The sequence below is a fragment of the Corvus cornix genome, chromosome 4 (genome assembly GCF_000738735.6).
Source record: "Corvus cornix cornix isolate S_Up_H32 chromosome 4, ASM73873v5, whole genome shotgun sequence".
Lineage (NCBI taxonomy): Eukaryota > Metazoa > Chordata > Aves > Passeriformes > Corvidae > Corvus > Corvus cornix.
This window is the reverse complement of record NC_046334.1, coordinates 25,748,758-25,769,523: the sequence shown is the minus strand read 5'-3', so window position 1 is coordinate 25,769,523 and position 20,766 is coordinate 25,748,758. Positions and strand designations below refer to the sequence as shown.

At 39.5% G+C, this 20,766-nt stretch overlaps 1 protein-coding gene across 7 annotated transcripts in view; it reads left to right on the top strand.

Moving 5' to 3' along the window:
- Positions 1–238: 238 nt before the first annotated feature.
- Positions 239–20,766, top strand: part of TRIM2 (tripartite motif containing 2) — an 87,865-nt gene continuing 67,337 nt past the window's right edge. For 2 of the 7 annotated variants that reach the window (XM_010411805.4, XM_010411801.4), the window contains exon 1: positions 924–1,164. The gene's annotated coding sequence lies outside the window, so the exon portion shown is untranslated. The other 5 variants (XM_010411806.4, XM_019293390.3, XM_010411800.4 and 2 more) reach the window with 4 other exon arrangements.

Sequence of the window (20,766 nt, the reverse complement as noted above, 5' to 3'; positions counted from 1 at the left end):
ATTTCCTGCCCCCCAGACAAATCAGCTCTAATTTTATAATGAGAATTTCAGGGTTAGATATTTTTAAAAAGAATCTAGGCCATATACATTATGTAAGGTTACCATAGTAACAGTTTCTCCAAGGGGAAAACCAACTGTCCGTAGTTTCCACAGAAACCACTCCCCGCTGAGACAGGTGCCTCCAAGGGAAGTGAAGGGAATATAAATGAGAGAGAGAAAAAGACGCGCACAGATGTCATATGACCTCTGCGGCATCCCTGCACTGTTGCAGATTCAGCTGAACGTTTCTGGGTTTATTTTCAGTTTGTTATTTTGACTGCACAAGTGGCACCTTCTCTTGTCATGTAAAGTCTGGCCACCCTTCCCTTGCGTGGAACTGGTTTTATAGCTGGAGGTACGGCGATGCTCCACCTTGGCAATGAACTGAACACAGCAGATACTAAAGTCCAGTGCTCTAGGAACCACTGTGCGTGGGAGAATTTAAACGGTAAAAGAGAATTTCCCCCCTTTTTATTAACTTTTTTTTGCCTGAAAGAAGTCAGCAAAGACAAACAGGTATGGAAATACTTTTTTCCAGAGAGGAACTGGAGAGGAGGGAAGCTCAACTAATTTGTCAGTTAATGGTTTTTTTCTTTTGGGGTACAAGCATACACTGCTAGGAAAAATGTTATTCTGAAAGGAAAAAAAATTAAGTCCTAGGATTTCTTAACTGAGAGAAAAACAAAGGCAAAATGTCTTTAATATACTTTCATGTCACTGAGGCAGGTATGGATTAACATTTCTGAAATCCTTTTGCACTTTTCATTTTCACAAATAGTGTTGATTTGTTTTATTTTTTTTTCAAGGGCATTAAACTCTGACATTCATTCAAGGCTTAGTGCAGCCATAACTAGAGATTAACGCAGTGGCTACTTCATCTTCATCCTGTCATCTCTCTGCTGCTTTCTGGGAAAAGCAGGCTGACATGGTTATTAAATCTGGCAGCTGTGTTGTACGCACATGGGAAGCAAGTAGAGCACAGCATATAGAAAATGAGTAGCTTTCAGATAGCAGCCTTCATTTCACTGCTGCAAGACTTGAAAGGGAGCCTAAAAAGCTCTTGCTCTTCTTTGTAATCACCAGTCGCTGGATCAGTGTGCAAATATCACAAATACAGTTGCAAATGTAAGTATTCCTTGCCTGTGTGGTGCTTTCAGATTGCTAATTAAGGTTTCTACCTTGGTCTTCTGCTTGAAAAAGCAGAGAGATGAAAGCTGAAAACATCCTGACAGGGAAAGCTTCTCTGCAGTATTGTTCTGGCTTTCAGTGGAAGAGCTGCTGAGGAAAAGGGATGCATGAAAGCTTTCCAGAACAAATAGTTTGCAGTTGTGTTTGTTGATTTTGGGGATGTCTGTTTGCCATATTGTTTGTGAGGGGAGAAGTCCAGCAAATGCAAGAGGTACTTATAGAGAGATGTTTTTCTGCTTAGATTAGATAGTCTTAGATATACAGCAAGAAAGATACTTCAGCAGTAATATATAGTTTGTGAGCACATAGAAGAAAAAATTTCCATGGTATTTTTCACCTGGAATCTTTTCTTTAAAAATCCATAAATGCAGACCCGGACTTCTCATTAAGAAACTCGACAATACCTTATTATCAGAAGCGCAAACAAATAGTCATCATAAGGGGCACCAGTAAGTCTGCATCTGACCTGATAAGAACAATGAACATAGCACGGTGAGCAATGCATGTTTTTCACCCATCTCACTCTGTCTGTACATGAAATGATCTTTATCTGCTACAGTGGCATCAAGACAGGATAGTAAGGTGGTTGGGAAGCAGTGGAGCTGAAGGTTTCTCAGTGTTGTGGTGATACTGTAAGGAAGAAAATTTACACTTGTCAGTGTATTTTCGGTCTCATAGCACTGAAGAAGCAGTACATTGTTTTTTATTCTCCTTTCTAATTCAAAGCTTCTGTATTGCCATTGTCCTAGTGAGTTTATTGCTAGTGAATTCTTACTGTGCTGTGAATGAAATCTGCTTCCTGAAAACAGCCTGTGATCAGTACCAAGTATAAATGTCAGATAATTGCACAAGAAATGCAGACTGTAGCTAGTTTGTTTCTGTTGCTGTATCATGTTTCTTGCTTTATTCACAGGTTTTGTTATTTCTTGGGGACCATTGGTACTGTCAGCTTTTCATGAGTCACATTAAAATGTTATTTTCACTGTTAACAGGTGACTGCCATTAAGTGACTAGGGAGAGAATATGTGTGTTGTTTGCTGCAATAGAGGACTAAACATATCCATGGTATAACTGCCTTGATAATGCTGCTATAACACAGGTAGTTGTTGACTCTGTTGTGTTTATAAGCTGCTTTTGAAATACTTCAGCCTCATCTTACAGATGTATACGTATAAATGCCAGTCTTCACTGTAGCAAGTAAAAGCTGATTTTCAAGCTTCCCTTTCCTTCCTCTTGTCTTCTTTTTCCCCTCATAGACATAAATTCATAGCTTCCCTGAAATTTAGCTGTGAAAATGGTCCTTTTTGATGACAGCTGTGGAGCTAAGCTTCCCAAGCCTGAGTGGCAGCCAGCCAGCTGCTGAGACAAGTGGTGACCTTTCAGGACAATGTCTCTCACAAAAATGTCAAAATATTAAAATGGCAGACATCAAATGTCATGTGCGTGGGAAGAGTAGTTGTCTGGCAGGCTTTCAGCTGAAGACAGTTAATCCACTGCTTGTTTGGATTATATATTGAAAGCCCCTGCCTAAGTCTCTAAAATAGAGAGAAATTATTCTGTGTCCTGAATAATTTTGGAAGTTTTTCTGGGAAGATTTGGGACATGGATGGAAAATTTCAGAGATGTTTTATTTAAAATCTGCTCAGGCATCTTCCTGACAGATATCCAGAAAAGCAGATTTTGACCTTTAATTTTGCTCTTTACATCATATACCAGTTTTCTTCCCAAATCTCTTATCCAGAATGTAAATGGATCCTGATGAAGCTTAAGTGAAGTTCATTGATGTGCACAGGATGCTGAAATTCTGATAGCATGTGCACTGACTTTTTAGGCATATGCTCACTGAATACTAAACAATGCCCTGCAGTTCTTGGTGCTGCAGCCCTGAGCTGAGATCTCATTTGCTATCACATGCATCGATGCTTTGTAACTTTCTCTGAAAGCACTGAGGTGTGAGCATTCCCGTGCTTGCTGGTGTGTCAGATTCTCAGATACCTTTACCCCTGGTAACAGATCAGTGACACTGATAGGCTGCCTCATTGGTTTCAGCCCTGCTGCATAAATATTTCTGGGAGGTGTGAAACTGCCTGATGCTTTACCTTGGCCTGTAGGAAGGCCAGGCAGCGTGCATGGCTGATCAGGGAACAAACCTGTTCACCTTGTGGTTGACCTCTCTTGGAGAGTAGGAAGGGGTACAGCACCAGTGACTGCACCAGACCAATCTTGTCCAGCTGGTTTGCAACTGGCCACAATTCAAGAGAATTCTCAATATTGTCTCTGCAAAGCACAGAGTGAACTGCCAACATGGATAACCCCTGCAAAGCTTTAAATATTTAGATTTAATAATGCCAAATCCATTGTTACTTACCAAGATGCCTTACCAAGATGCTGAAAAGGAAAACAGTCTTTTCTAGTATTTCTTACCTTTTTTCTTTTCCTTTCAAGATAGGAGTTTTGTGTCACTCCCAAGTTTTTTCTCTTACTACAAGCAAGCAGCTTTTTGTAATTTTATTTTAGTGTTCTTCACTTCTACTCATAGTGGAAGTGTTTCCCACCCTCTCAGCCCTTTAAAACAGGGAACACTGCATCCCATGATCCCCTTCTCTCTGCTGTAGTCATAGGAAAGGCTAAGTATCCACGTTGGTCTTTTCTTTCCAGTTAGTATTCTATGATCACTCCTCCTTTCTCCTAATTCCCTACGAGAAGAATTCTGAGGCAAATGAACTAGGTAAGAACAAATTCCCATAAAGATCTTACAGTAATTAATCCTTCCTTCTTCCCTTCCTTTCTCCTTTCCCTTGTCTTCAAATTTTTATCTGCTTTTCCACAAAAATTTCTGTTATTTGAGAATTACTAAGATGTAAAAATCTGTTTGGAAGAACAACATTAAGCTCATCCAGTTGAGGAATAAAAAGGTAACTGAGGCATCAATTAATGTAACTTAGCTCAGATACCTAGGCTGAGTTTTGGATTTTGATTTTCAAATGGCAAACCACATGTAGGCCCAATCTATTTAATCATCTGATAATGTTAAAGAAAAAAATAAATAGGGATGCTTCTGTTTTCTGTGGGCTTTGCTTGAAGAAAAAAATCTGAGAAAAATAACTGTAGCAGTGATAATTTCTTTTAAATCAGATTATACAGGAGTTAGTTGCTTCCTAAGAACCATGCAGTGTCAGATTGATTCAGTGCAGTTCATTAAACATCCATCAGTATACCTCATATAAAATTCTGACTTGCCCCAATGGCATTATCATTTTATTCTGCATTTATATTATTATTACTCTTCACTATTTCTGTAGCACCTAGGAATACCTTTTTTTGGTCACTGTGCTAGATATTGTATAGAAACAGAAGGTAATCCTTGTCCTCAGACTGCTTACAAGCTCTATTACAAATAAATGAAAACCTTCTTTGCACACACTTACTACCTTTCTTGTTTGGCTCTTTACCTGAATTCAGAACACAGATGTCAGTACTGTGTTATCTGAATTGGTCTTCAGGATACCAGACTTTGCTTAGACATGGGCTTATAATTGCACATAATTAAAATTCGGGAATGACATACACTTACTGTGACCTTATTTTAAAGCTGTCTTACTGATTCACTTGAAGTATCTCCCTTAGGCTGTTAGTGTTTACGAATAAAGTTAGTGAAGTATATTAATTGAAATTAACTCAACTGACCAAAACATGACTACAATTACAAAATAGTTCTGGACCACCAACGAAGATTTCCCTTAAAATTGTTAAGACACTATTGCCAATTACTAAGTTAATAACGTTCATGATAAACTTCATTAAGGTAGTAATATTCATTATTTAGTTTAATGAAGTATGTTTACTTTTGGTTATTTACAGAATCTAAACTTCAGTGTTGATTATTTACATGAAAGAGCAGCAGCATACCACATGACCATCACACTAATTGACTCATGGACAATGTACTATGATTTGAGGTGGACAGTGGGGATCACAATATGGGTGAGATGAGAGTCTCACAGATGAGAGTCTTTTATCTGCATTTGCTATAAGACAAAATTTTCCCATCACTCTGCTCCTTATCCATCTTACAAGTAGATTTCAGGAGCAGTCACATCTGTTAACATCACCTTTTCTGCTATCTTTTGCTTGAATGATATGGTGTAAGGTACACAGTAGGTTTTATACTCATAAACTAGGACTAAACTGCCATCTGAAATCAGTCAGGACAACTCTCTAGTTCACAAAGCCTCATTATAACACACTATTCCATGCTGAAGGTATTTCATGTGTTCAGTTTGTACACTTGTCAGCTCATCTTCCACAAGGCAAGGCTGTAGTGTATGAATACAAGCTATAACTTAACTGGGCAAGGTAACCAACACATCTGAGCCAAATGGCATAGTTATTCTTTCTGGAAATGTATATTGCACAAACTGCTATGATTTCTAAGTGCCATTTTTATTTTGAGGTGATAAACCTAGTTGTATATGCAGGAATAAAAAATCTGAAGGATCCCAGAGGGCCAGATCACAGTTGAAAAGATATTGTACCTTGAATTTCCCAGGATTTTTAGATTTCACTTTGAAACTCTACTTTGTGATATCTCTTTTTGCATTGACACTGCAACTTGTATCACTTCAGTGACATATTAAAAACTAAATTTAAATTTATTCTGACAGTGTCACTGTTGTCCCTTCCATAAAGCAGTTGAAAGGATTTATGCAAATGCAAGCTAACAAACATGAAGGGCTGTTGTACTCCTCAACTGACACTTTTTTTCATACAGGGAATGATGAATAAAAGTCTGAAAGATTATTTGCAAGCATGCAATTAATCATAAATCCAGCTTGATCCGGAAGGATAAAAGAGTAGTTTATCAATCTGGTTAGCTAGTACTTTGAAAGGATTTTGCAGAACTCATTAGGTCAGGAATATTAAGATGGGTGCCTCTTTTCTTATGAGACAATAATGTGATTCCCAAGGGGATAAGCTAGAAGGTCAAAGACAAAACAGTTTATCCTCAGGAATGGTATGGATTACTGTTAAGAGCATTCTGAAATCCTGTCCTATCATTCATTTATTTCAAAGCATTCCTAAAAGTAATGGCCTAATTTTAAAGAAAGTAAATCAGAAATAACCAAATCACTAAAGATTGTTTGTTTTTTAGAAACATGGATTGTCTTAATTTAAAGGCTTCAGTACTTTTGAGTCTCCTTTACCGATTTAGGGGAGCAATCAAAAAAACGTTAAAGACCTTTTCTATTCTGTTCCTCCTCCACTCTTCAATTCAGTGGAAATTCACTCACGCAAGGGCCCTTTCTAAGAAATTACAGAGTTTGCAGACTGATATGGAGCTTCCTCTGTTGAATTCCTTGTAATGAACCAGCTTCCGTTCTTCTTCGGAAATAGGTTCACTGAAATAAGTGGTTTTGGCAGAATGCAGAGAAGTAGATCCTGCTGGATGCCATAGCTAGGTTTTTGAAAGAGGAGGTTGACAACAACTCCCTTGACATTCTGAGCATTGCCCTACTGACACACCTGAAATCCATAGGTTGCCATAGCTTTGTTACAGTATGTGTGGCCCTCAGATTTTAAATTAGTCAGTAGTAATTGCGGTGTAAAAGTAATGCAATGAGGCTGAAAATTGATTCAAGAATTAGGTAACTAACGCCCAACTTGTTGTAGTATGTTTGGAGTTCCCAGGACAATATGCTTACTAACCTTGGGCCAAGACATAGCCATCCTAAAAGTGAATGCAACTCATACTGCATATTCCCATAGCAAAATTTTACCCCCAAATGGGCTTCCAACCATCAGTGTCCCTCCTAGGTGGAATGGCCAAAGTACTCTTTTTCTCTATAAAATTAAGATTGTATGCTATAAAAGGAGAAATGGAGAATTTGTTCAGCTTTTGTTTTTAAGAACATATTGAGAGTTAACATAGGGAAGCTTGTAACATAGATGCCATTGTATAATGGTTATAATGAATAACATGCTATGACATCAAAGGTCTTGTAGGAATCAATAACTACTGATGACAAAATAAGTCATTATTTTCACTGTAATTATCAGGAGACAAGTGATGGTTTGCTTTGGTTCTGACCTTGATTGTTCATGCCCTGAAATAATAATTGCAGTTAATTCCTTCTTTTCCATAAATATTTATTGCTTGTTCAGCATCAGAGAGTACAGGTAGGGGAGGATCATGTAAAAGACTTCTGTTTCTTGGGAAGTATGAGTTTGTCCTTTTGGGGCAACAAAAGGCCTCACCATTGGTTTACACTAATGCTTTTTAAAAATGGTTCTGTCTTTAAAATGTTTTCTGAAAGGTTTTTCTTTGCTTTATTCTTGGAAGATGTGAGGGCAGATAGACACATCTGATTTGCAAGTGCTATGGAGAGCAGAAGGAAGAAAGTTCTTTTTGATGCTCCTTGATCCTTAGCCAGCTAACCCTAGGAGAAATCAGAGCTGATGTTATGATTTATGGAGCTGGGGAAAAAAAGTTTAGATCCTTCAGCAGCAGAGACCCCACACTACTCTGGCCCTATCATCTGGAAAGCATTTTCCTGTAAGTATTCTCCCCCTCTCTTTGTCACTGAGGAAAGTTGAGTGTTGTCAGAGCAACAAGTGGTACAACGTCACAATGTCATCTGTGCTTCTGGTGAACTGTCTAAATAAAGGTGTTAATAGAGTGCCTTTATAAAGAGATCCCTTCAGCTGATTGCTTTAATCAGGTATGGGGATTAAAAGTAGATATAGGGCTGCCTATCACACTGGCAGTGCAATTCTCTAGGTCAGTGGGCCGCTGTCTCTGCACAGGACTATTTGTCAGTGGCTCTGTGTACATACCATAGTCCATAGTAGTTTGTTTATCTACCGATTCAGAACAGATGCTCAAATCGCACAACTTCCATGAAGGAGGAATTGACAAAGAGTGCAGCTGGGGTGAGGATGGTACAAGAAACTCCATCTATCATTCTCCAAAAGGCACAATGAATGGCTTAATTGTTGCTGCTAACAATTGTTGGCCATTTTATTTGCTATAGCCAAAGTATGATCGCACTAAGAGCCAACTTGGAGAAATACAGTGACAGGGCAGTCTCTTTGTTCTGTTCACTTGGCATTATTCACTGAACAGATTTCACTGGCTCTATCTGGACCAAGACCTTCCACTATTCCTCACCTGCGAAGCATGCTTCTTGACCACAGGGAGGTCTTGAGCTGGCTAACATAGTTGTAATTAGGAAGGAACAACCCTGACAGTGAGGAAATAGTACAGTATGCAATAAAACCAGCATTATTTCATAGTGGGGAGATTTGTAAGACAGTATGTCTTCTGAGAGAGCTGCCCATGAGAATACTTATCCTCATACCAGAGTTCCCTTCAGTGCCTTGTGAACTTAATCTGTTATCTTTCATTGAACTGGATTGGGTGTGTCTGGTTTAATATCTTCCTCTGCTGCAAGGCTTGTATTTAAGGGGTGCTACACAAATGCTAGGAAAGGACAGAAAGCAAGCTGCCTGTATCACAAAAAAATTCATCTCCCAAGTGAGTATGCATTGGGTCATAGTGAAGTTAATGTACATATTCATGTGATGTTAAAAAAGTCATTGTCTGGATTAAAGCCTTTCCCTATTGTTTAGTATTCAGGCTCCTTCTGAAAAGCTGAGGATTTTCACAGTTCTCAAATAAAGACACCTGATTTTTTGTCATGCAAAGCAATCTGATTTTTCTTAATCTTGTTCTCAGAAATTACTCAATTATTTTGGCAGATTTTTTTTAATGAGGCAAACATCTAGTATGAAAAATTTCATACTAACCACTAAAGGCTGTTAATCTATTAACAGCTGAAATAGGGTCACTTAATGGAGGAATATAAAATTACCATGCTTATAGATTATAGTATTAAAATGCACTAAAAATGCACAATTGACAACAAAATTCTGCTTTGGGCAAGTATCATGGCATTCAGTACCTCTGTGTAGCAAGGAGGTTCCTAAGTATGGCTGTAACAAGATTTCTTAGAAAAAAACCCTGAATGGTAATTTTTTTCTGTTGAGGATGGTATAAAATACCTCTGTGGGTTCTTCCTCTTCCAAAAAGTGATATTGGAACTTGCTGTAGAGTCTGAAATTACCGTGGGTGAGGAAGGAAGTGAAAGGAAAAAAGACTGGACTATCTTCAGTTTCATTTCTTGAAATGCTACTGAGAAAGTTTAACTTTTTCCCTCATTCACAAGTTAAACAGATTTTTGAACCTGCAGAATATTTCGTTTTCAGAATGCATATGACCTGTTATTCTGTGTTGTGGACACTAATGTTCTTGAGTCCTCAAGAATATCAAGGGGTTCACATGTGTTTGGTTTTAGGCATCATCATATCTATGGATGCCAGTGGGATGGATTCAAGATAGATTCCTTTCTGGCTGACTTGTGATTTTTGCTGTCTTTCACCTGTCCTTAAAATGACCAAGAAATACAGCTTTAAAATAACTGCATTAATATGAGCAATTGCTGAATTTTGCAATTTTCCATTGCAATAATCATTACCTCCTTCTGTGAGGTCTCTCTCAGCTTGAGCTTGAGTCAGAAAGCAGCCAAGAGCAAACAACAATCCTTTCAGTGCAAGAAGCTTCCTTTAAACGTGCCACACTGCTGACCTTGACAAGCACGCAGAAGAGCACAAGTTGAATGCACACAAACTTTCAAGGCCTGCTGTTCATCCAGACCCTGGGTACTACACAGTATTACCTCACACAGATTTTGTTCCTTGCATGCAAATAGAGTCTCAGTGTGTGAGCTATAATTTAATCCATGCTGTAGTCTGGGTCAACACAAAGGCCCTGGTGGAGCATTGTGTTGCAGTCAGGCAGCTCTGGCTGTTTTAACAGAATCAGGGGATCCTTGCTCAAGGAATGAGGCAGAATAGTCAGTACTTTTAGAGCGATAAGACGAATGAATGCTGGAAGAAGTGGCACTTTTTTCATAAAACAATCTGTTAAATAGGAAAAAAAACCCCAGACATGGAACTGATTTCCCATTACTATAAAAATACCATAGTGATGCTGGATGCAGGTTATAGTGATTGTAATTTTGTTTCATGCTACATATCTTCAGGAAACCCTTACTAATTTAGATAGCATTGGCATTGCTTTTGCATATACATTTTTAGAATATACAGTATCTCCAAGTTTCTTTGCTGGCTAGGTAATATTTCAAAGGACTTTAAGTTCCTTCTCCCCAGTTAACATTTGCAAGAAACATATCTAGAAATATTTTGTTAAAAAAAATTTCATTGATTTAATACTCACACTGAAAAAATATTTAAATGTTATATCCTTTATACTTTCATACTAATTACAAGTATGTTCTTATATAGATTTCTCCTTGTAATTTATAGTTGCTATATAAACATACAGTCTCATACAAATACTTTCTTATGGAGAATTTGTTTTAAATATGTGTAGAACTCCTAAGAAAAGATATATTTCTGAAGAATTTCAGCATTCCATGAATTCCCTTTCTTTTCAAATCAGTGAGCACATATTGAACAGAATTCCATCCTTTCAGTATGCATTAGTTTTGTAGGTTTGTTTGAATTTTGGAGACCATATAGAAATTTGTGGTAGGTACTATCACTCTGAAGTGAGCCATTTGTCTGTAGATTTCTTTGTTGTTGTTCTTATCTTTAATTAGAACCTTTGTACACTCAGTCTGCTGATGTTGTCTGTTATTCATTCTTACCCAGGTTCTTAATATGTGTGATTGACTGAAGAATTATTCTAAGATTATTTTGACCCCCAGTCCAGTTTTCTTAGGCTGCTGTAAAATGGCATGGTGTAATTAAATCCAGACATGGGGGTGGTTTGGTTCTCTTTACATGACAGGTTTAGCCATGTGCTACTTGATTCAAGGGGACTTTTATATTTTAATCAAGTTCTCCTGCATGGCTGAGGTTTGTAGTATCTTTAATGTTAAGGTCTTCTTTCCCTCTTCTGCTGCTCAGAATACCTTTATAATAGGGCTTTGCTTGAGAGCTAGTATGTCCCTGTTTTTACATGGGATAGGTAATCACGAGGACCTTGACTTGAGAGCACCTGGAATTCATTAAAATTCCTCTTACTAGCCTGTTACATGAGGATACCGAAAACTTGGACTGTTGTGTTTGCTTGCAGACTTACACAGTACACACCACCATCTCTTTGGATTTCTTTATCAAAATGAATGATTCTGACCTTTGTTGTGCCTCTGCAGTTTCAAGCATTTAAATTATTTAATTTAAATAATTAAAATTTATTTCTGCATGGTTCGTAATGGGCACACTTTGTCTAGGCTTGCTGGGTAGAAAGGGGATGTAAAAGTAAGTTGGGTATAGCATTTTTTTTTGGTATCCCACTCACTCCTATTCAGCAAGTAGGCATAAAATGCATCAGTAGTCTCATTCAAGGAGAGGTAAACTCCTGATCCACACTGGGAGAGGGGAGGGACAAGTCACATCTGCACCATTGGGCACAGACCATTCTGGCCATTATTCAGGGGGTGTGTATGTGTGAAGGGAGTTAATTCCTTTTAGTTCCTGGATAAATCCATGGCTGACCTCATTGATGTGACAGTGAAATCAGCGGGAGTTCTCATATGCTTGACAGAAAGGCATGTATTAAAGTGCTTTCTTTGAAAAAAGGTCACTGCATTGCTAATCTGAGCATTTTTCCTGTGATGGGCAAATCCCTCTTGGTCTCTGAGCATCCTTTGCTCTTGTTGATGCAGAAATTTGGTTCTGTGCCAAGGAAACAAGTGGAATATTTACTGCTGAGTTCATGATGAATAGGTTTCTTATGGGAGCAGGAACTACAGCTATCTTGAAGGCAGTCTTCTAATTAATGCTGTCTGTTTGTTGTATAACAGCAAGGTCTTCACAAAAGAGTTCTTTTGGCAACTTCCCTTGAGATCATCTGTGTGAGCAAGAACATCTCAACCCACAGAGAAGTGCAAGAAACTGGAGAGGCAATTTCTTTTTCCTTGTGAGCAAGCCCACATTGTAAAGGACATACCTAATAAGGAACTTGTCAGTTCCAAAGATACTGCTGGAAATGTTTATACTGTTTTATAGGAAAGCATTCCTTGGAGACAAGTCTTCTTGTAATTTGAAATTAGGGTGGATGTGTGTGCTGCTGGGTCTGTAGCTCTTTTTTGGCTCTCTTTGTCTGCATACCTGACACTCTGAATGTAGGTGTGCTCCAAAGCCAAAGTATTTGTCCTTCTGAAATATTTTTTTGGACTCTAAACCTAATCAGAGAAAAGGAGTGTTTCAGCACTGTTTGCAAAACCCCTCTAGAAGTGCATAAATCACCCCATAATAACAGTGAAATTCAAATGTTGTGTCTAGATTAATTCACAGAATTTAACTGAGAAATGCCTGTAGTGTAGTAAGCAAGGCTTAAAGTAGCTTATAGCCAGCTTGGATATAGAAGCCAGTTATGGCAGTATGGTGCCCAAGACAGGCTAATTGGCTTTGCTTCTTGACTGAGTTCTCTCCTACTTTAACAGCACATACATTGGATAGCTATTTTAGAGGTAGCTTTGATACTTTCGCTACCTTGCTGTCACAGTTCCATCTAGAAAAACCTTAAGGCTCAAAAATTTTGACTGCCAGACTTCCAGGTGAGATGGGAACTGCAGCCTTTAGTCTGCAAATAAGGTAGAGCACAACTGAGTGGGGAATGAAGGGCATGTGCAAAGAGTAGTTTGTACTTGAAAGGCTTCGTCTGAACTCCGTGGCAATTGAGGCCTGTAAACCATCTCTCACCAGAGCATGGGACACAAAGAAGCTAGGGAGAAAACTCGCATAGATGGACTTCAAACTTGTATGTTTACTCTGCTTTACAGTGCCAAAGTTAACCTTTACCCACAGTGCATGTATTTTTGGAGGTGCATCTCCTTTTATTAGTGTATTTGTGTTGTGCTTGGAATGAGTGACCTTCGAGATGGTAGGAAATTTTTTAAAAACCCCCTTATCTTGCCAAAGTAGTTATCCTGTTTATTTGCTTTCAAAGGATATATTTCTTAAGTCAATAGTGAAAATAATAACAGTTTGTATGTCTGAAATGTCTTCAGTGAGAGCTTCAAAGAACTGTAAATGTATCCACACAGAACTTCTGTGAAATAGGTAGGACATAATATTGCCACTTTACAAAGGGATATAAAAAATGAAATCACTGGTGCACATCTAACTAGAACACCAGTGATAGTCATGACAGCTGTTGATGTACATCAGCTGTATAACCCGTTTCTTTCTACACAGCTCCTAATGCTGTAATTGTATTTTTAGTTACAGTTACAATTTGATAATACTCTGCTGCTTTTACACTCCTGTGAAGCAGAGAAGCAGGTCTCTGTGTTCAGTGTGGTGTTATTTACACTATTAAGTTGCAGTGGGTATCTGTTTGATCTGATCCTTGGTGTGGCATTACTGATGAGGCTGAAGGAATCATTCTCTCTTGAAGACAGGCAGATTCTGGATGGAAAGCTGGTATATTAGGGGGAGATCCCAGCAGTTGTTCAGCAGTGCAGGAAGGAGTAGCTGTAAGCCTGATCTTTCTGTGTAGAGACCCACGAAAAGAGATGCTGACAGCACTTGTTTCACTTAAGCCATTTGGAGCACAGGGATAGGTCCTATAGTCTGTGTGGCCTCCCGGGGTTAGACACATCCCCAGAGTCTCTTCTGGCATTTGCTACACCTCAGGAGGCACCACCAAAGGGTTAAATAGTTCCACAGAGTGTCACTTGCTCTCTAATTAGGAAGTGGTCCAAGAGCTCAAAGTTCAAAATGCACAGGCTCTGAGCTGGGACTAAGTCCAAGTTCCCACTCACTGCAGTCTCATATGGTAGTGTGGTGCATCTGCACACAATCTCTTCCCCTTCCCATTTCTGCCATTTGTTTTCTTTTTTAACAGAAAAATGAGACATTTCAGCTACACAGTTTCACTTCTTTTGTCGCTATCTGAAGTCTTCCATTGCTTGAGCTAGTGTGTTTTCTGGGAATAACTTGTAACCTCCTTTATAACTGAAAGCAGGCCAGTAAAACATGACAAAAATCTTCTCACTCCACTCCATTCTGCAGCATCTGTGGCTTCTTCTGGAGAACCAGGGCAGGTCTCCTCCCAGCAGCAACATAGATATGAACTGGTCAGGCTGAGCCTCAGGGAGCCTGAGGTTCCTTCTTGGCCCCAAAGGGAGATACAAAGAACAGGCAAAATAGCATCCAGCTTAGCTTGTTTTGAGAAGAAAGGGCAGAGTGAGGGTGGGCTGAGGCCACAAAATGGTAAAAAAACAGTTTTCGAAACAAACAATAAATAGTAGAAGCCAGATGCATGGGTGGTAATATAAAAGGGGCAGAGTCAAAATGTCACCCATGGAGCCCGCAAATGAGGGAGTGGGCAAAGTTCTGCTGAATCACAGAATCTAGAATATGCTGAGCTGGAAGGGACTCATCAGCTTTTGGGATCTTGTGTTTAAGAGTGGCATGGGTTTGGGGGTTATGGTTTTAAGTTTCACCCCAGAATAGATGGTAGCTTCTGGGGATGATGGCCATATTTTGCATACGAAAAAGAAGGTAGTGATTTTGGTCTCCACCTTTTTCCCTCTCCAACTTCAGCCACATATGTTTATTGTTTCCCTCCACTGGCTCTTGGGGTGCTTAACATGGCACAGATATGAGTCAGATCATTAACCTGTCTGAAAAACATATCCAGCAAGACACATTTGGTCTGTGAGCTTTCACACTGTTCCTGGAACACATGTGAGAGGAGCAGGCCTGTGCAGCTGGGAATGGTGATAAAGAGAAGGGGATGATGACCTTTTTAGTGAAAGTAGGTTATTAAATCAGCTTGGCCATCACACTTAACTGGTGCCTGGGTTGGTATTGTTGGCAATGCTGGTAACAATTTTCCTGCGTCATACAAGGCTTAAGGACAAAGAGGCAGCTTCATCCTTGGCATAAGGGTATGACTGGAGTCACAGGAGTTGTACCCAGGGTGACTTTGTCTAAAGTGTGCCTTTTCAACAAAGTCCACTAAATCAGCTCATTCTTGCTCTCTCTTTTGTTTCTTTATTTGTGGCTACACTGAATTAGCATCTTAAATAAATTTCCATGGGAATCAGAGATGCAATAGCTAGCTTGCTTTCTCTTGTGCATCTACAAACAGTCTTTTCATAGCAGTCTTTTCACAATCTTATGTACAGTGTTTGGGCACTTGATCCATATCCATCAAAGGCTTTTCATGCCTATCCTGTTCCATAAAAAATCTAACAGCGTAAGGTGCATAACTTGCAGTACATAGTTGATGGTAGAAGATTTGTAGCACATATATTTTATATAGACGGATGAAACATCCCTCTTTCTGGAGTGACTTTTTGCCTATTCACATTGTTTCTCCTACTCTCATTCTGATACATTGTTTCTATATTTTGTGACATGTAGATTGTAGAAAAGAAAGAAAAATAGATAATTTGATTTGATGAAGAAGGGCATTCTCCGCATAGAAGACAAGGTAAGAAAAGAGAGCTTTGTAGGAAGAGAGAAAGCTGAAAAGTCAGGCCTTGTGATGAAGAGAGCTGGGGGAGTCGATCAGTAAGAAAGGAGAAACTCTGAAAAGGCCTTGGAGCTCAGGACATAAAAGCATGGCATTCATGGAGGTGTAGGCAATGTGGCTGTGGTATGGAACAAAAGATTACCTCAGTTGCTGAATTTTTTGTGGAAAACAATGCAGGTGCATTGGGAATAAGATCCAGACTCAATAATCAAGATAATTAAAGTAATCAAATACTGTGATCACACTGTCGACCTAGACAGAGATTTACATGTTAAAAATACTAGAAGAGAGCTCTGGTAAAATAATGGTGTTGGTGTGGATAGCACAGACTAAGTAAGAAATCTGGGCAAAAGTAGAGGCAGTGTATGTTATGTACTGTGTGGCAGCTAATGGAGCTGTGCAATTGCATCAGAATCTGCGATGTCATTGAAGAACGTGCCTAGTATGTCTCACTGTGAAGAAAAACTTGCAAACGTGACCCCAGCACGTTGTGATGCAGTGCTTTGTGCCAGAACTCTCGTGCAGCCTGTCAGCAGAAGCCGGGGAGCTGCGATATGCCCGCCCATCTGAACAAGGTGCTAACTCCAGCATCTGCCTCTGCAGGGAGGTCAGCTCCTTTATCAAAGGAGAGGGGGAGAGAAACGACTTGTGCTAAGACTACACAGAATGTAGTGTGATTGAACTGCTTTAATTTGACCCCAGAAAAGGATCTTAAAATTAGGAGCTGTCAGGGCATTTAATACGACATGCCTAAAGCACAGGGTGAAATATGTGACTGGAGAAAAGCAGAAAGCTGAAAAATACAAATGGATGCTCGTAAATCACTGACATAAAGTGGTACAGGAGCCTGCACAAGCAAATAGTAAAAGCTGGATAGAATATAACAAGAAATAGGGTGCCTTTGGGAGTGCAAGAGAGGGAGGAGTAGATGCTGAGGGAAAAATTAATCAGAAAGATCAGAGTAAAAACAGTGAAAGCCAAAAAGATGACATGGTTTTTAAGGAGGATTTTAGTTATTTCCAAAGCAAAAAAGCTCAAAGAGCCTGAGGCTTGAAGCACAACGCATGATATTTATGCAGGGAGTTATTATAAAATACTTGATGTGGCAGATTTTGGTGTCAGACAGGCCTCACAGCCAAACTAGAGGCACAAGAAAGTAGGACAGAGCTGGGATGAAATGGGATCAGCAGCTGTAAGCAGGGTATTCAATTAACTAGGAACAATTCAGTTCAAACAACAAAGGAGAGGAACTTGGGCAGACAGGTGGGATCATAAATGGCTGAGGCAAGCTCAGAAGAAGCTTATATTTCAGGGAATATTCACTCCATGCAATACCTCTTTTGTCTCTGTTTTAAGATCAGTAAACTGACAGAGAAGCATTTACTTCTGTGCTACATTACCTTTGCTTGAATGATGGGGGGACAGACAAGGAGGGCACAGTGTGGTGCTGAAGGAAAGGGAGACTTAACACCTCTACTTTTGACAGTAATAACTTGCTAGATCAAATTGGTTGTCTCACAGAACCTTACCCTAAGGTGCCTCTGTTGTGACACTGCTCTTTTGGGGAGATCAGGACCAAAAGAATAAGCAGTTAAGATGGAGGCAAAGAGAAGCAGTCATAGGAGGATCAGTGAAGGTTGAGAGGTCAGGTCAAGAAGGTCAGGGTAAGACATTTGTGACAGAGAAATGAGAAATGCCACTGTCAGCAAATAAAGCAGATAGAGCATGTTAGGAAGGATGAAAATAAGAAAAAGGATGGAGAGAATTAAAATTAGAGACTTTGCAAGTGAAACTTCTAGACAGTGAGTATGAACTAAATTTAATTTGGAGGTCTTTTGTTTGTTTGTATGTTTGATTGACCTAAAAGAATCAGTGCATTGGAGATACCTGCAGGCTCCCTAAAAGTGTTTGTATGAATACACAGCAAGTATGTGCTTTTCCTGAAGTGATCTATTGATTTTTGTTTTCCCTTCCACCTTAAGCATTTTAATGCCTAGCAGTAAACCGTCAAGCCCTAGCCCTTCCCAGTCAGTCCTTCTTGTTCCCCTGCTTAAGAATGAAACGCAGTATCTTGAACACCCAGAATGCGAAGAAGGAGCTAATCATTGGCTCGCATTGTGGCTGGCAGGGCAGGCCCGCCTCTTTGGCTTGTGCTGACAAGCTGTTTATGTTTGTGCACGGCCACCCTTTAACTCAGCCGCCCGATGGGCCGTAATGGGACCAACTGTCTGAATGCTGCAGGGAACTAAATCTTCTCATCAGAGGCACAGTGAATTTCCGCCTCTGATACTCCCGCCTGGACTCTATGGAACACTAGTAAGTAGCCTTCTGTCTTGTTGTGGCTTTTCTCATAAGACTAAGGGCATGTTTTAGCAAGGCAGGTAGGTGCTGTCATTCAGAGAGGCAGCTATGAAAGCATTTTCCTCTGTCTGAAGTAAAAGAGCAGCTACTTTGTATGCAGTGTCATGACTGCAAGAACCACACAATTTCAATCTCAAATGAGACCTTCCTGAGAGGCAAAAGGGAAAAGAAGTTAATAAGGACAAAACCCATTTAAACTTAGTAAGTTGTTGGGGTTTATATATGGGTTTTATTTGTTGGGGTTTTATATATATATATATACACATACACTTCATTTAGTCTGCATCTAGTTCTTATTTTCAGCTGCATTTCCAGTATTTGATCATCCAGGCTCATTTCAAACAGCAGCAATTTTTGCAAGGTCATGAATAGTGTGGTTTGGAAAAGTGTGAAATGGCTGGAAATGAGATAGTATAAAATAAGTGCTCCCCAAAAGGCTGATAGGTGCTGTCATATTTGAAGATACATGCCTAGCAGTAGAAAAAGAAAGTTGTGGTCAGAGATTTCAGTCCTCTTTGTTGACTGCTGTTGGGAACTGTTCAAAGCTCCACAGAGCAAAAGACTGCAGAGATGGAATGGTGTGACTTCTTGCATCTTTAGTATGCCCTTTCTGATTTTCAGAATTCGAAATCAAATATTGCCTGTTTGGGCAGTATTCTTCAACTTACCCCTGCACTGCATGTATTGATGGAATTTTTAGACTTCCTCTTTTACCATTTATACCAGCAAAGAAACTCTTAATGTCCCTGTCAGAGCTGGCCACCATGCAGAATGTCAGAACTAGTCTGCTCCTGAAGTTTGGGCAAGTCCGTGTGTAGATCTCATGTGGTAACTGAGGCTCAGCCTGTGAGTTCAAGACACCTGAGGGGGAGAAAGGGTGGCTGTCACTGTAAATAAGCATGTTCATTATTCCTCGATTTAAAATCACAGGAAAGTAAGTTTCAATCAGATATTTATTAGCCTTGATTCATGCCAAAAAGAAATTGAAAGCAAATTCAAAGCAAGGCCTGATGCCATGTTCCTTTCAGCTTGTTTAGCTTGCTCCCTGTGGATGTACCCAACAGGGGGATACCCTGGGGGTTGTGCCTTTGTCTCTGCTGTGCTGCTTGTGTTTTGGGGCTGTGCACAGCTTCTGCAGAAAGCCCTGAGGCAGTCTGGAAACTTTTGGCTCAACAGTCCTACTCACCTATAGGATCTTAATGACTGCATCATTCAGTGAGTAGTGGATTGTAGAGGGCCAGTCAAGCAATATTATGTTTAGAAAGCAGTGGCAAAGAGACAGCTAGACAGAAACTTTCTAATAAAACTGATCAAATTATAGGCAGCTGTTGTAGTTAATACATTTTAGGTGGGTCTTGATGCTGATGATTGTTAGCTCTGAATCTGAGCTTTCTCTACAGCAGTACAGTGCATGTGTGGTAGTGTATGAATTAAAGCTAATTACAGCAATAAGCTGCTTCTGTGCCAGGCTGTGAATACAAGCCAGAGTGTTTCAGTCAGTTGTGCTAAGCAGCAGATAGATACTAAGCCTTGATTAGTAAAGATGGAAATTAAATTGGTTTTTGTCTATAGATTAAGAAAGCAGTATCTCAGTACTTAAATGAAAGCCATGAGATACACCACGCACCTAGGAGCTGTTGCTGTGCCCTTGCAGTATATATTAGGAGTAATCAATATGCTTACCACATTGTCTGTCTCTTGACTAAAGAAAGAAATCCCTTGTGAATCACGAGCTCAGCACAACGTGGCTGGCTCTGAAGGGGCAGATTGTGTCTGTTTGATTTGCATCAGGGTAAACAGGCAGAAAATTAAAATTGATTTTTTTTTTCTCCTGGAGAGATAATTTTAAAGATGTATTTACAGGGCTTGCTAAAACAAGATGCTGAATCAACATCCTTCATAAAAGAACTGCTCTGAACTGAATAAGCTATAATTGCACTTTTTGATTCTGAGATGGTAGGCAGTTTGTGAAAACAAAGTTATTTACTAATACTCATTAACAAAGCTTTCAGATGGTCTGGAAAGCAGAGAAGCATATCATGCTCAATCTACAAAAGAGGGAGATAAAATCTGCAAGGAAGCTGGAAATAGAACTGCTTACTGCAATTCATTTTCTTCCTCTGGTTCTGTAGGTTCACTTGCCAGCACTTTCCTGTGGCTATTTAGTCTGCAGGCACATTTGTAATATAGCTATTATTCAGTTGTTCAGAACTTAATGAAAGGTATTAATTTGGGGTTGACTGAAACCCTGATCTCTTACCAATATTTCCCAAATATACTCATGGTTACCAGATTATTAGATCCACTATATTCCCCCTACATTGCCCTTGAGGATGTCAGACCAGCTCCCAGAATTAATCAATATCTTGGGAAAGAGGAACTCTCTGGATTACTGAGAATTTTGAGCTATTTGAGCTGCAATTCATGACACTGGGCATTTGAATTTTTACTGAAAGCAGAAGGCTTTAGGGGTACTTTTTGCCTCAGGGTTTATTATTAGCAGGTGCTCTGCTGATGTGTCATATATGCTTGACACACATCAGTTAAGGTTATGATAAGGGAGAGCCTGTGAGTGAAATACTGCATGTGCTTCCCTCCCATCA